Here is a 9,035-nt window from a genome sequence, read left to right on the forward strand (position 1 = left end):
GCCCTTTGGGCTTGCCAATGCCACCGCTACGTATCAGGATGCCCTAAGAGGCAAATTCACCGACCAGGTCGCTGACTAGCTCCCACCAACCGTCAACATGCTACACACTAGCCGGGGTCCCAGAACATCCCTCCAAACTATCCTAGAGGAAAATCCAGACCCCGAGTCTCAAGGCTCCATGGAGCCCCTCGCCGAGACCTTCACCGAGCAACCCCTCTCCTGCCTTTCTAGGGTGGCGCAATCTTCAATGTCAGCATCGACAACCCCCTCAAAACGGCGAAACAGCTGAGGAACGCGCCGCCCGTGAAAACAGGAACGTCAACCACGCGCAACGCCGTGATAACGAACGCGCCATTGCGATGGCCGAGGCCACTCGTGATAACCAGTTTGACTTGCAAGGAAGGCCCCTCCATCGCAACCTCAATGAAGAATTCCTCCGCGTTGACGGCCATGACGTCTTCAAAACTCTGAGCGCCAATCTAGTGGTGGCCGCCAACGAACTTGTACACCTCCCGTAGACGCCCGAGCTCGCCAAGGTCACCGCTATGCTTAAAGCAGCACACTGTCAAGTTAATGAGATCCGAGAGGTTCAGAGACCTTCATGCTCCACAAGCGCAATTCGTCGATCAGTCGATCCTAGATCTAATTGCCGCCCCAGTCAAAGCCGTTTCGCCGACCTGTCACTACCTCCCCAGGGGGGAGTTGGAGGCCACCACGCCGAGCATCATCGCCAGCACGACGAAGAGGTCGAACAGGACACCCGAGTGCACCTCAGTCACCTTCGGGATGCACAACGATGTATCGATCAACATCGCTTTGAGCGCCATGAAGATGAAGTACGACGCCGCCAGGAGTACGAGAAAGAGTACGGTAACCCGGACTCAGCTTTGGAGCCGATCGTCATCGGCAATACTGCTGATATCAGCCCCGACAACTCAGAAGGGCCCCTAGCATTCACCAAGACGCTCTGAACGCTCCAGTGGCCCCGTGGTTTCAAAATCACTAGAGTCGAGCCCTATGAAGGAAGGATGAACCCAACTCAGTGGCTGTAGGCTTACGCCACCGCCGTCAGCGCCGCCGGAGGAGACACCAATGTCATGGCGAATTATCTCCCCGTCATGCTCACGCCAGCTGCCATGAGTTGGTTCACAAGCCTTGCCCCAGACTCCATCGGATCTTGGGAAGATCTGAAGAAAGACTTCACCGACAACTACATGGCCACATGCAGGCGCTCGGGCACCAAGAACGATCTCAACCGCATCACCCAAAAGCTGTCCGAACTACTCCGCAGCTACATTAGACGCTTCTCCGAGATGAGGAATTCTATTCCCAACATCACGGAAGCCGAAGTCATCACCGCCTTCGTCCGAGGACTTCATCACCATGAACTCCGTTCTAAGTTCAATAGAAAGCCACCTACCGACATCGGCGAGATGATCACAACCGCCAACCAGTACGCCGATGCCGAGGAAGCAGAGGTCCGTTTTAATGAAGATACGGGCACTAATCGCCCGCCTCGTCGCCACGACGACCGCAATGACGACCGACAGCACAATGATCGCCGCTACGACGACCGTAGTTTCCATCGGGACAGCGGACGAGATCGGCCAGATGGATTCAAACCTGGTTAGAATCACCGCCACCGACCAGATCACTTTGTTGCCAACGTCAATGAGCCCCGTGGAAAGCATAACTATGATGAGCAGTACAAGAAGATCCTTGACGGACCGTGCCCCCTACACAAGAACGCCAAACACAAGATGAAAGACTGCCTTGGTTTGGCTAAGGAGTTCCAGGAGAAAAAGTACAACGACGACAATGGTGGGAACGGAGGACGCCGACCACCTGGGGATAATAATAATGCCTTCCAGGACCATGACAAGGTGGTCGCCACCATCTTCAGGGGTTTCGCCTCCAACGAGAGCAGAAGGGAATGGAAGCTCGCCGCCCGACGAGTACTCGCTGTCGCTTTAGAGGAAACTACCGCCAACCCCAGCTATCACCCGTGGTCTAAAGTCCCCATCACCTTCAGCAGGGCTGACCAGTGGGCAGACATACCCTACACAGGGCATTTTCCCCTCGTCCTTGACACGACTGTCCAGAAGGTGCTCTTCAGAAAAGTCCTTATCGACGGTGGGAGCGCTTTGAATCTACTCTTCGCCAGGGCCCTAAGGGAGCTCGGCCTTGGGACAACAGATCTCACGCCCTCAGACTCCTCCTTCTAGGGTGTGGTACCTGGCAGGGCATCTAGACTGCTTGGGGAAATTACCCTACCAGTACAGTTCGGCACGGCAACCAACTACCGAGTGGAGCATATCATCTTCTATGTCACCGACTTCGACACTGCCTACCATGCCATACTAGGGTGTCCGGCTCTGGCCAAGTTCATGGCCGTTCCGCACTACGTGTATTTGGTGTTGAAGATGCCTTCGCCCGTAGGAGTCCTGTCTCTGCGGGCCAACCTCTCCGTCGCCTATGCCTGCGAGATAGAAAGTCTCGCCCTCGCTGAAGCCACCGACCTCTCCATCTAGATGGCTAGCGTGGTCGCCGAAGCCAAGATGGCATCTACCGATGACATGGAGATCCCAGAGCCTCCTCGTGCCTCCGTCAAGTCCAAGGAAGTCAAGGAGATCGGCCTCGACCTCGACGACCCTTCCAAGACGGTGAAAATTGGGGCTCACCTTGACCCCAAATAGGAAAGCACGCTCGTCTCCTTCCTACGTGCCAACACTGATGTGTTTGCTTGGAAACCTGTAGACATGCCGAGGGTACTGCGGGAGAAGATCGAGCACTCCTTGAATGTCTCGCCGACTGCTAAATCGATCAAGCAAAAACTTCGCTGATTCGCACCGGACAAAAAGGAGGCCATTAGGGTAGAAATAAAATGGCTCTTAGCTACCGGATTTATAAAAGAACTGTATCATCCAGATTGGTTAGCTAATCATGTCCTTGTTAAGAAAAAGAATAAAGAATGGAGAATGTGTGTTGATTATACTGATCTTAACAAACACTGCCCTAAAGACCCCTTCGGCCTGCCTCGGATAGACGAGGTTGTAGACTCCACCGCCGGCTGCGAGTTGCTCTCTTTTCTTGACTGTTACTCTGGCTACCATCAGATCTCCCTCAAGAAAGAAGACCAGGTCAAGACATCGTTCATCACGCCTTTCGGTGCATACTGCTACACCACTATGTCCTTTAGACTAAAGAACGCTAGAGCGACCTACCAAAGGGCTATCCAGATGTGCCTCGACCAATAGATCAACCGCAATGTCGAAGCCTACATCAACGATGTGGTCATCAAGACTAAAACCGCCGACAATCTTATCACCGACCTCGAAGAAACTTTCTCCAACCTGAGCAAATACCGATGGAAGCTGAACCCTTCAAAGTGCATCTTTGGAGTTCCATCCGATATCCTGCTGGGCTATATCGTCAGCGCTCGTGGCATCGAACCAAACCCTGACAAGGTCTCTGTCATCACCAACATGAAACAGCCGATGTGTGTCAAGGATATACAGAAGCTTACAGGCTGCGTGGCTGCGTTAAGCCGTTTTATCTCGTGTCTCGGTGAAAAAGGGCTACCTTTCTTTAAGCTCCTCAAGTCCTCTGAGCTTTTTTCTTGGTCAGAGGAGGCAGACACAACTTTTGAGCAGCTCAAGTTGTTTTTAACAAAACCTCCAATCATGATAGCGCCACGACCAGATGAAACTCTGCTGGTTTACATCGCCACCACTTCTCGCGTTGTCAGTACGACTATTATCGTCGAACGTGAGGAAACTGGACACGCCTACAAGGTGCAATGTCTGGTCTATTTCATCAGCGAGGTACTTAATGAGCCCAAAACTCATTATCCTCAGGTGCAAAAGCTGTTATATGCAATTTTGATTACCTCACGCAAGCTCTGACATTACTTCGAATACTACAAGATCGCCGTGGTCATAGAGTTCCCTCTGGGGGATATTCTCCGCAATAAAGAGGCCAATGGTCGTATCATCAATTAGGCTGTTGAGCTCAACACTTACTCCATTGACTTCAGAAGCAGACCGACCGTTAAGTCATAGGCGCTTGCTGATTTCATCGCTGAGTGGACCGAGATCCAAGAACCCATTGCCACCACTTGCCCCGAGCACTAGGTGATGTACTTCGACAGCGCCCTTAACATCAATGGTGCTGGCATGGGCATTCTGTTCATCACGCCGACAAAGGATAAACTCTGATATGTTCTTCGCATACATTTTCTGGCCTACAACAATGCCGCGGAATACGAAGCATGTCTCCATGGTCTCCGTATAGCCATCGAGCTCGGCGTCAAACGCCTCATGGTATATGGGGATTCTGCGCTGGTTATCAACCAGCTCAATAAGGATTGGTCCTGTTCCAGTGAGAAAATGGACGCATATGACGCTGAAATCAGGAAGCTTGAAGGGAAATTCTACGGTATCGAGTACCACCATGTGGTACAGGATCAAAACTAACGAGCCGACCAGCTATCAAAGATAGCATCTTCTCGCACCGCGGTTCCGCCGAGGGTTTTCGTTCAAGACCTCCTGGCACCATCTATTAAAGAAGATAAGGAAGTTGTAGAAGTACCCCCTACCGAGCAGTTGGTACTCGTGGTACCTTCGCCGGTCGCCGATTGGAGGGAACAGTTCATCAAATACCTCTCCAGCGACGAAGTACCCACTGACAAAATCGAATCCGAACGACTAATTCGCCGAAGTAAGCATTACGTGATGGTAGACGGTAGCCTGATGAGGAAAAGTGACAAGGAAGGGATACTGCAGAAGTGCATCATCCAAGACGATAGTGTGAAGCTACTTTCCGAAATTCACTCTGGTCGACAAAGCTTTCTAGGCAGGTTTTTACTAGCCCACGGCCATCTCCGATGCAGAAGATCTCGTTCAACGATGTGAGGGTTGTCAGTTTTTTGCCAAGCAAATACATGTACCGGCACAAGAACTGCAGACCATTCTAGCTTCCTGGCCATTCGCATGCTGGGGACTGGATATGATCGGGCCTTTCAAACCAGCGCCAGGAGGTTTCCGGTATGTGTACGTCACCATTGATAAGTTCTCTAAGTGGATTGAGTACAAACCACTCGTCTTAGCTACTGCAAAGAAAGCAGTCGAGCTCTTTGAAGACATCATACACAGATTCGGTCTCCCGAACAGCATCATCACCGACCTCGGGACAACTTTTACCGGCCATCATTTTTGGGACTTCTACGAAGACCGGTGCATCTCTGTTAAATACGTTTCTCCTAAAAATGACGACGATTTTGCGCTCCAAATCTCGTAACATGGCTCGCCAATTGTCGAGCAGCACACATTTTCTTTTCTGTTTTCTATGGAGAAAACCCAGTCTCCGATCCCTTCCTACACGTGCTTGGGGCTCCACGCTCCGTGTAATGGTTGGTCGGCTGCGGTTCCTTGGTAATGCCTATTTATCCTACACGTGTCAGGGTCTCTGCGCTCGACGTTATGGACTATGGGCTAGTCAAGGCCTAGATTTCAGGGATGAACTAACTGCTCGGACACCACCTCAACTACTTTTTCTCGCCAAGATACTCAAATTGGCCACTGGGGAGCATGTGTTTTGCTCTGATCTTTATGGAGAACACCAAGGCTTTAATATCCCCCTACACGTCCTATGGGCTCCGTGCTCTGCGTATTGGGCGGTAGGCTACGGTCCTTTGGTAACGCTTGTTTTCCCAACATGTGCATGGGCTCCGCGCTCTGCGTTACGGATTACGAGAAACCTAAGGCATCGAGTTTAGTGAAAGCTAACTGATCGAACACTACTTATATTGTGCATAATTGCATCGGGTTGTTAATACAACGATTCTTCAAATAAAACAAGTGGTATAGGTGATAATATCCGAGGAGTTTGTTAAGCCTCGCCAACACCTTCTATTTCGCCAAACAGGCCTATATCGCTGACAAGCATTTTTGCTGCATCTTCAACATCATCCTCCAGCTGTTGGGTTTCCATGTCGCTCAGCCCATCGGCGAACCCATCCCCTATCGACTGGATATCGACAGTCGGGTAGTGGGACCGAACCACCGCAAGGGCATGAGTAGCGGCGGTCATAACGGCGTTGTAGTTGAAGTTTTTGAAATTCTCCCACACTGCCTTGCATCTCTGGATGATGGTATCTGGCCCTTGCTGCCTGCCGTCAGGACGAGGCGCCGGTTCCATATCGACGCAGTCGAGCACCGGTTTTATCGCGGCGGTTACAGTGTTGAAGTTGTCTTTTTGGACTTTGGCTTCCTGCACCAGCACATTGAACTGTGCCTTGGCTTTATGGCGGTAATCTACAAGCATTACAATGGTTTGTCATAACAGAAAAGTACGACAACATTACTTCCAATCAGGGGGTATCTACCTTTCAGTTCTTTGGCCAGTTTATCTGCTCGCTCCGACTCTTTCACTTTCTCTTGTCGGATTTGCTCGACGGTCTAGCGAAGCTGGCTGAGTTCTGCATCTTGCTCTGCATCTTGCTCTGCAAGTACAACAGTTATCAAAAAGACGGATGGCCAACTATTGCAAAGTGCATTAAGTGATAAAGCATACCGGATTTCTGCTTGGATACATTCTCAAGCTGTTTGCACTTCTGATCGAGCTGCTCGGATTTACTTTTGAGCTCTCCGATTTTCTTGCCCAATTGCTCGAACATATTTTTTAGCTCCTCGGATGTAGCCGTTAGTTGCTCGGATTTCTTCTTCAGCTGCTCGGATGCAGCCGTTAGCTGCTTGGACAGAACCCCATTCTGATGTTCAAGGTCCAGTGAGTTAGACTCCGCAAGGTCCTGCTCGCGCTGGGCCCTCTTAATACTCTTTTCTGAAAGATTTAATGCCTCCTGGAGTTTCTTGTTTTCCTCGGTGAGGGGCTCCATCCTCTTCATCAGTTGGTGCCGTTGCTCAGCCGTTCGAGTTATCCCCTATGGATGAACAATGCTAGTGATAAACCTTGATCTCTAACAACATATATCAGTATTTCAGGTGCGGGTCTCACCTCGATTTGAGTCATAACTCCAGCAACGGTGAATTTCAACCTCTTTATTTCCCTGGTGGTGTTTTCTTCCTCGACAACTACTACCTCTTCCCCAAAAATCGCCGAACACGATTTCTCCAAATCGCCGAACATGTTAACTCCAAAAATCGCCGAACACGATTTCTCTGGTGGGAAGAGGTAGTAGTTGTCGAGGAAGAAAACACCACCAGGGAAATAAAGAGGTTGAAATTCATCGTTGCTGGAGTTATGACTCAAATCGAGGTGAGACCCGCACCTGAAATACTGATATATGTTGTTAGAGATCAAGGTTTATCACTAGCATTGTTCATCCGCAGGGGATAGCTCGAACGGCCGAGCAACGGCACCAACTGATGAAGAGGATGGAGCCCCTCGCCGAGGAAAACAAGAAACTCCAGGAGGCGTTAAATCTTCCTCAGCCCGATCAACGTCTTCTGTCTGAACAGCTGAGGCTTGCTCTTCATCATAATTTTCTACTCTAGGTGCTCGGAAAGCGATATCCACTGGGAGTATGGCCTCTGAGCCGTAGACCATAAAATATGGAGATACGCCGATACTGCGACTAGCTTGGGTGCGCAGTCCCCAGACCACAGCTAGTAGTTCTTTGAGCCATCTGCCTGGATGCTTTTCTTCTTTCTGATAGAGCCTTTTTTTGAGGGCATCGAGGATCATACCATTAGCTCGCTCGACCTGGCCGTTAGCTCTAGGATGAGCAACAGAAACGTATTTAACAGAGATGCACCGGTCTTCACAGAAGTCCCAAAAATGATGGCCGGTAAAAGTTGTCCCAAGGTCGGTGATGATGCTGTTCGAGAGACCGAATCTATGTATGATGTCTTCAAAGAGCTCGACTGCTTTCTTTGCAGTAGCTAAGACGAGTGGTTTGTACTCAATCCACTTGGAGAACTTATCAATGGCGACGTACACATACCGGAAACCTCCTGGCGCTGGTTTGAAAGGCCTGATCATATCCAGTCCCCAGCATGCGAATGGCCAGGAAGCTGGAATGGTCTACAGTTCTTGTGCCGGTACATGTATTTGCTTGGCAAAAAACTGACAACCCTCACATCATCGAACGAGATCTTCTACATCGGAGATGGCCGTGGGCCAGTAAAAACCTGCCCGGAAAGCTTTGCTGACCAGTGTTCTCGAAGCCACGTGATTGCCACAGGAACCAAAGTGAATTTCAAAAAGTAGCTTCACACCATCGTCTTGGATGATGCACTTTTGCAGTATCCCTTCCTTGTCACTTTTCCACATCAGGCTACCGTCTACCAGCATGTAATGCTTACTTCGGCGAATTAGTCATTCAGATTCGATTTTGTCAGTGAGTACTTCGTCGCTGGAGAGGTATTTGATGAACTGTTCCCTCCAATCGGCGACCGGTGAAGGTACCATGAGTACCAATTGCTCGGCAGGGGGTACTTCTATAACTTCCTTATCTTCTTTAATAGATGGTGCTAGGAGGTCTTGAACGAAAACCCTCGGCAGAACCGCGGCGTGAGAAGATCCTATCTTTGATAGCTAGTCGGCTAGTTGGTTTTGATCCTGTACCATATGGTGGTACTCGATAGCGTAGAATTTCCCTTCAAGCTTCCTGATTTTGGTGCAGTATGCGTCCATTTTCTCACTGGAACAGGACCAATCCTTATTGAGCTGGTTGATAACCAGCGCAGAATCCCCATATACCATGAGGTGTTTGACGCTGAGCTCGACGGCTATACGGAGACCATGGAGACATGCTTCGTATTCCGTGGCATTGTTGGAGGCCGAAAAATGTATGCGAAGAACATATCGGAGTTTATCCTTTGTCGGCGTGATGAACAGAATGCCTACTCCAGCACCATTGATGTTAAGGGCGCCATCGAAGTACATCACCCAGTGCTCGGGGCAAGTGGCAGCAATGGGTTCTTGGATCTTGGTCCACTCAGCGATGAAATTAGTAAGCTCCTATGACTTAACGGTCGGTCTGCTTCTGAAGTCAATGGAGTAAGTGCCGAGCT

This window comes from Miscanthus floridulus, chromosome 1 (genome assembly GCF_019320115.1).
Source record: "Miscanthus floridulus cultivar M001 chromosome 1, ASM1932011v1, whole genome shotgun sequence".
In the NCBI taxonomy this organism is placed as follows: Eukaryota; Viridiplantae; Streptophyta; class Magnoliopsida; order Poales; family Poaceae; genus Miscanthus; species Miscanthus floridulus.